The sequence below is a fragment of the Accipiter gentilis genome, chromosome 6 (assembly GCF_929443795.1).
Source record: "Accipiter gentilis chromosome 6, bAccGen1.1, whole genome shotgun sequence".
Classification (NCBI taxonomy): Eukaryota; Metazoa; Chordata; class Aves; order Accipitriformes; family Accipitridae; genus Astur; species Astur gentilis.
In genome coordinates, this window is record NC_064885.1 from 22039555 (window position 1) to 22047872 (window position 8318).

Here is an 8318-nt window from a genome sequence, read left to right on the forward strand (position 1 = left end):
TCATCACATCAGGGACAGAAAGATATACCAGAGTGGGTTGTTGCTTTGCAGAGTAATACGCACTATGCTTAGGATTCCTAATAACCGTTTCATCTAAATTTCAGTGGGTTTAGAAGTTGCTGCTAGACTTATTAAATCCTAGAAATAAAGATTAGTAGACAGAAAGAAAAAGTAGTACAGGTAGAGTATTATGCTAACAGTGCAGAATTGTTCCCTAGAATATATTTTCTAGTGTTAGGGGCAGGAGTGGGGGTGTTTCAACCTACTTAAATGTGTCTAAGCCTGGAGCTTCTACCATTTCCCCTGGGAGATTATTCTAGGGCTATTAGAATTCAGCATTAGAAAGCTTTTCCTGGTAATAAATTTAAATAATGCTTTTTGTAATTTTTATCTTATTCATCCCAATTATACCTCTTTGCACCACCCTAAATAATGCCTCTAACCGTGATTTATATCCTTTGAATATTTTTAGATAGTTATCAATTTTGTTGCCTTTGGTCATTTATTAGAGAGGCTATGAATCCCTCCTCCTCCCAATTCATTCCTTCAGTCTCCCATTTCTTAACTTTTCATGAAATGTCATTAATACACAAACAAAAAAACCTGGTATTTCCTTAAATTAGTCATGGTCAGTTCACTCTGTTAAAGTGCTCTGTGTTGGTGTGTGCCACTGTGTAGGTTGTCAAAGGTTAAACAATAAATTTATACTGAAACTTAGTTTTTAAAAAAATCTTTGCTGTAATCTATGGATAAGTTCTCATATAATATGAATTTGGCAGTGTCTTTTATGTCAGTATGATTTAACAAAGCCAACCAATAAACAAAGCCAACCAAACAATAATAAAAAGAAGTAGTTTGTTAAAATTTAGATTGTCATCATTAATTTGAAAACAGGCATTGTCAGTCATGTACCCACGCTTTTAAGTGTCCCTACACTAAACAGTAACTATTACCAATATATTCCTTTAAGACAGTTTCGTATATGTTGTTTCTCCTCAAATCTCATTGGTAGAATGCACCTACTTTCTAAAACAAGTACTCAAGGTTTCTAGCCATATATTAACTGCTACAAAGAAATAGAATTGTGCCAAATTTTCTGAGTACTGCCATGCCTAACATTATATTGCAAATGTGCAATGCATTTATGGTCTCTGGCACAATGACTATATGGTTAGTTTTCAAGCATGCCTCAAGCAAACCTCTGTTCTCTGGCTCAGAAGCCTGATTACACAAACAAGAAGGATGTACAAAGTCAGCTTGGGTCTTTTAATTGATGTATTTCCTCCTTCTACCCCAACCTTCTGTACCTGAAAGACAAAACTGAACTGAAATCCTTGTGCTCAAAGCCCCACTGCATCACTAAGACCCAAGTGAAATAGAACTGTCTTCTTCATTTGCTCTAAAAGGATTGATGTAAAAGGGAGAGCAGGCACACTAAGCCTTCCAGTGTTGACTTAAGGGCCCTATACACTTCCCTCAGCGCATCTCTGTCCCTAATAGTTGTCAACCAGCATTGTACAAATAATATTGTTGGGAATGAAGAATTGTCATCACTGGTTCTAGGTCACATGACCAAAGATGACTACCTTGGCAGTGGCTAATAACAGTGGATGAGAAAAGCTAGTGGAAATACCTTTCAATTTTCTAAAAAACTCTGTGTCATTATAGCTTCCTGTCACTTCTCTGCCCACCTTTCCAAAACCAGCCATTGCATGAAAAGTATGTTAATAATTGCATGAAGAGTAACTTAAGTCTTATATACCATGTGACAAGATGATTAAGCCTTGCAAGGTGAGGTTGCAACACAAAGGGAAAGAAAAAAGATGAAGAATTTCTGAGCGAGGAACTGTAAAACATGACTGAAGTTGTGACGAGCAGCAGAGCAAGAATCAGACATTCACCCTGAATATTGCTGGACTTTGGTGGAAGGGGTTGTTTCAAGTCAGATTTAACCATGTTAATGGTTCTGAAATATCTTATATGTTATTGAGAGTGTAAGATTTTGAAGAACTGAGAAATAACCTTATCATGTTGAATGTAACAGCTCTAATTGGCTGGCACAATTCTATTTCATATTTCATCATAGCTTGACAGTAAAAGTGATACTTCACCTGCCTGCAAAAATGTAGAACTTTTCACACACAGTTCATCATTCCCCAGATTTGCTTCCATGTTGGTGCATTAGTTCTTGTTGAAGAGCAGTAACTACAGTTGGTAGCATGTATTTTGTAGCTTGGGATTCTTTCCTAGCAGTCCAGTCTCTGTGTAGTTATAGCCACTTCTATTGATAATAAAAAATATGCCAGATGGGATTCAAATAAACATATTCTGTATGGTTGTGACCCCTTAAGTGTGTCTTAAAACAACAAACACTTCAGTCCAGGAGAGATGCTCATTCTATAAATATCTTAATTTATATGTGATACAATCATAAACCACATCTTGAAATGTCTTGTTGCAGATGCTAAATGCATTTATGAAAGCGTGAATCTATACAATTTATGCAGAATGATGAATTAAAAGACTATGTGCGATTAAAAAGGTGAATATGAAATCAAAATGATTTTTGAACACAGATACAAATCTGCTGTTGTTGTTTTTTAAAAACCCAACATTTTCCTTATGAAAATGTACAGTAAATTTTGACACAAAGTACATGAAACCTAACTTTACATATAGTAGGAATAAGTTGTATAAAACCCCTTTCATGGTATATTTCGTAAAAGCCATGTCAATTTGCACAGTCACTTATGAATTTGAGATTGTTAATCTCCATATGTTTTCCACATGATTGATTAAATGCATAATGGAAATAGATCTGTTATTTTTAAACTTAGCCTGTACATCTATAAAACCAGATTCATTTCTGTGGTCACTACAGCACTTTCTGTGAATTGGCCAATAAATATAATTTTAGAATTTCACATAAAAGGTAATGTTCTGTAATCTTTATTTCACCAGTTACTGGGATGTTCTCATTTCCTGAACAATAACCCTTAAACACTAACACCTCTGGTGGCAAAGGTTGAATATCTGGTCTATATTAGCCCTTTTGCTAATTCCTAAGGAGGAACACGCCATGTATCAAAAGACTCAGTACAGTTTTAAAGCATCTACATAAGTTTTCATCCTGCTGAGAATATGGAAAGAGAAGCAAGGGAAAGGGAACCTTTTGAAGTGTTGTTGGTATTTACATTTCATAGCCACCTATCTTCACACACTTCATTTTGGTCTGATAAAAGTTGATAGAAGATTAAAGAGAAAAATGATTATACCATATATTAAACACATAAACTGTGAAATAATACAGAGGGAAAAACATAATTTTGAGTCATTTGCCTATGCACTACATTTGCACATGTGATATATGTGATCTCATGACATATAGGAATACATCTGACCCCTTTTTGCCTTTTGCTCTGTTTAGAGCTCCCCTCCTTGTTAGCTCCTCAGACTCGATCTAGTTCTTTAACAAGTTACACTGAATACATAAGGTATGATTTACAAGTCACAATACAATAAAAACTCAACATATATATTTCACTAGCCACACTTAGTTAAGTACCCAACATCCACTGTCTAACATGCAATTCAGGTCTTTTGAAATTTCAGAAGGGCCCAACTCACACTTCAGAAGTCTCAGTGAAAGGCAAAAGCCTAACCTGAACACCTAAATCACTGTCTCCAACCCTTGCTGGGTTGTGCTGAAAAGACCAATTGCTGAAAGCAACATTAGACTTTGCACTCCTGATTTCAGTGGCATAGCGTCCCATGGCTGGCTGGGGTTTTGGAAAACCTCTCAGGGAAAATGTTGCCTGCATCCTACACACAGTGGACAATGAGCCTAATTCTGTTTTGTCATGGTTACAGAGCAGTGTTACAGTTTACAGATTTCAAGCAGAAGTCCCTGTTTCCTGCATCTCACATCCAAACAGTGGAGACACTCACTGCAGCCTTAGCAATCCTTTCAAACTCATTAGCTAGCTTTGGTGTACCTCAGCAGCAATACTGGGAAGGCTGAACATGGTACAGTTTAGATATGTAGAACTGGAAGGGACCTTACAAAGCATCTCCTATTCTGGTTGCTTACTTAGTAAAAGATTAACCCCACCTACTACACTCCTGGCAGATGGCTTCTCACCAAGTCTAGAAGATCTAGATTAGAAATGATGACTATTGTTAACAAATTCAAACAGGAAGAGATTGACATTCTTCTGCAAGACTAAAATTACACAATACCTGAACAACAAATGACAAAGACAGGTTTTCTTGTAAGAGATAGACTGTAAGGCCCCTAACAGGCTGTTAAAATAAAATTTTAAAAAAAGCATACTGGCCCCAACTGGTAAATACTTTTCTACAAATGCTATTTAAATATAGTATATACAATGGATACAGTATATACTTTGAAAATAGCTTTGCCTATACAATTAAGATATACACCAAAAATGTCCACATACATGAAGGTCAAGTATATGTAAAATATCATTAAACATTATCACACTTATCTATAAACATGTTCAATAGTCTAAAGGCCTTTTTACTAAACATGACCTTTTTTCAAGTCAAAATATGTAATGACTCAAGCAGAGCAAATTAAATATGTATAAACAGATGACAGATTCATTTTTAGCATCTTATTGACCTGTTGTTATTTAGGCTGCATAACAAAATTCATTTTATACATAAGAAGAGAAATATATATCTGAGTGATTGTTTCCAGGTTTGAAGATTGACCTTGAATATCCTATAAAATAACTTACACTTTGTTTTCTTGTCCTTGTGTACAATTTTTGAGTTTACAAAAAGAATATAGCTGTATTATTACAAAATTTAAGATAAATGCAGTCACCACATTAGCCTAAGGGGGTTTGCCAGACAGTTTTTTCTGGCTTAGAAAAAAAAGAAATCTAACTTGTAAACCTCCTGTCTGAAACGACTGTTAGTAATCTGCCTTTGCCAACTAGCAGGTACCTTGCAAACAGGTGTGTGTGGTCAGTCTACCTTACGTTACACACATATCATATGGGAATGACACCAAAGGAGTGGAGGGAGCAGCTGATGCACTGGAGGCGGACCTCACCAAGCTGGAGAAATGGGCTGACAAAACTTAAGCAATGGAAAATGTGAAGACCTACACCTGGGATAGAAAAACACCCTGTGACAGTGCAGGTTGGCTGCTGAAAGAGTAGAAAGCAGCTTTTTGGAATAAGACTTGGGGGAGGGCAAGTCAGGTGGACAAGGTGCACATGAGTCAGCAGTGTATCCTTTTGTTGGTGAATGCTTAATCGCAGTCGCATCAGTAAGAACACACTAATGGGTCAAGGGAAGTGATTATTTCCTGGGTCTGGCATAAGCAAGGCTGTATCCAAAATTTTGTGTCCCATGTTGGATTCCCCAGTACAAAACACTGACAAACTGGATATCCAGTGAAGGGCCACCAGGACTGTAAGGAATCTGGAGTACAAAACAGATGAAGAGAAGCTGAGAGCTGAATTTGCTCGGGATCTAATTGCTGTTCTCAGCTACCTAATGGCCAGCCTTTTCTTGGAGACACAACTTCAGACAAGAGGCAAAAAATAAAAGTCACAGCAAAAGAAATTGCGATTAGGTAGAAATTCAAAATGGGGATGGCCAAACTCTGGAACAGAGTGTTTGAGGAACCTCCATCCACAGAGACAGTAAAAACTTAACAAGTTGGTCCCCTGATCTGCTTTAAAGTTGGGTCTAACTTTGAAGCTGGCTCTGCTTTGAGGTGGGGAGGTGGTAGGAGTTGGACCAGATGACCTCTAGAGGTCACTCCCAACTTAATTTACTCTGACTCTGTGCTTGAATAGTTTACAAGGGTTACTGTGGTTATGTTTATTGGCTAAATGCCTCATTCCTTTACTTCATGCAGTATTGCACCATAGTTTTTGAGATTTACTGGTCCACGATTTCATTTTCACTGCTAACAGCCTACAGGAGGAGTGAGTTTTACAGTAGCCAGGGCTTCATAAATCCCTCATGCTCTAATTCACATAAATTTGACTTTAGTATAAAGTTCCACTTCCTCTTCACCTAAAGAGAGCAAGAAGATGTATTTAAATAATCCTTCCTGCACTCCTGAAAGGTTATTCCCTTTAGCACAACATGTGATTAAAAATGGTCATTTTCACTTTTTAAGTGAATAAAGCTTCCTGAGGGTCTGAAATATTACTGTGCTGACTGCACCACCCAAGCAAGGCTGGGCCCATCATCAGTTTGCATGGCTCCAAGGCCTGTTTTCTTAATAGAAAAAAAAAAAAAGGTTTTTAAATCTAATTATTCTTCCCTCCTTAGAGAGCAATTCCTGCCTGTCTTTCCTCTCCTCTCATCCTTCAATGCAATCTGGGTTTATACTTTTTGTGTGTCATTAGTTAAAAGAAAAAAATAAAAAAGGAAAGAAAGAAAATTGTATTACACATTAGTCCCAACCAGAGTAGCCATTAACTCCTGGCAGTCTGTCTTAATACAAAATAGAGGTCTACTATGCAATGACTTGAAAAGACATGCAAGTCACTGCAGGTTTTGACCATGCATTTTGTTTCTAGCAATTTAAAGGGCTGTGACACCTGTCGATAATTCAGGATGGGCTTTTCAGAAGTCCTGAGTCTAGACCTAATGAATCATAATGAAATTGCAGTCACTGAAAGAAACGAGTTATGCATGCCCTTATAATTTTCCTCCCTTTGTGACTATTCATCAATATAGAAAACATTATCTGCTAATAACTAAGACATAATGATGTCAAACATTTCATTTAGAGATTTCTCAAAGAGCTTCTGAAAAATTAGTAGAAATATGAGCTAGTGCACCTTTACAGTTTCTGTAACTCTCTCTGTAAATAATTATTTCTTAGTATATAACAGAAAATAATTTTTACTTATAATTTTATGAATGGAAATAATTTCTATTCATGATTTCCCTTTATTCATAATTCCAAACCTTTGTTGCCTTTGCAGGTTCTCTAATGACCTCCATGATCTTCCTTCCTGGCTTAGAAAACCTTCAACAAATCAGTGGTTTAGTCTGTCTAAAAAGATTTCTCAAGTAGTCAAACACTATGCTAAATCTCCCCCAATTTAGGAAGCTGAAAACCTCCTAACACAGATGCACAATACTTCAGCTTCCCCCCCCCCCCCCCCCACATAAGGTACACTAGGAAGAAAAATTGGAAATTAAAAGTTAACTGATACAAATGGCCTTTTCATTTATTTGCAAGTTATTGCTTGTACTATGACATGTTTAAACATCAGTCCTCTACCACACTGAAAACATGAAACTGGAGGCTGGTCCTAGACCCAAGATCAAGTGCAAGGTAAGACAGTAGCAGGTATTATAGTAAGTAACAGAAACTAGCATTTAGCTCTTATGTGACGTATATTGATGGATCACGTATAGATAAGCATTCATGGATTTCAATGTTTTTTTAAAATTGTAGTTGGTTAAATGATATACTATTACACATATGAGATGCAAAAATGTAAGCAGGAACAGATTTAGAAAAAACAGATTTATATCTGCGTTCCTGTCATGATACTGATTATTCTGCAGAGTACAGCAGCCAACAAAAGGCTTAGTGGTCTAAAGTCTGTGATTTACAGTTATTCCAGTTTGACTACAACAAATTCACTGAATGTAGACTAGCAGCAGAATCTAGAGTCTTTGAGGTTTGCTGCCTTCTACCACATACACTCACTGTAGCAGCCTTACTAAAGCAATGGCCAAATATTTTCTCCAAGCCTCAACAAAGCTAGCTGACGAGATCAGCAGTACTCACAGTCTTCCTGCCTCTTCTCTCAGTCTCCCCAAGCAAAAAGTTGCAGTCTGACATTTTTCATCAAAAATGGAACAGGCTACTAAATAAGACCATGGACAGTTTTTAAATTTCCCTGGCTGCTTCTGCAGGAAAAGGCTTAGGGTAAAGCTCACCAAGGGAATCAGAATGACTTCCAGCAGGGAAGTTCCTAGAGACAGCAAATTTTTCAGCTAGGACTTGAGCAAATCCCACTAACTCCTCTATCAGAAATATCTGCTCAAAGGTGGGGGGAGGGGGGAGAATGGGGATGGGACACACCACAAAAAAGGATTTATAAACATAGACAAATGAGAAAAATTGCTTCAGAAGTTCAGAGGGAAAAATAATCTAAGGGATTTTGGTAAAACAAAATTAACACTCAGCTTTCTCCAAATTTCCCAAGACCTTGTAAAATGCCATGTGCAGTAAAGTTAATGGAATCACGAAGACACATTGACAGAGATGTGTACTAGACACAAAAGTCACTAGAGACCTTGGA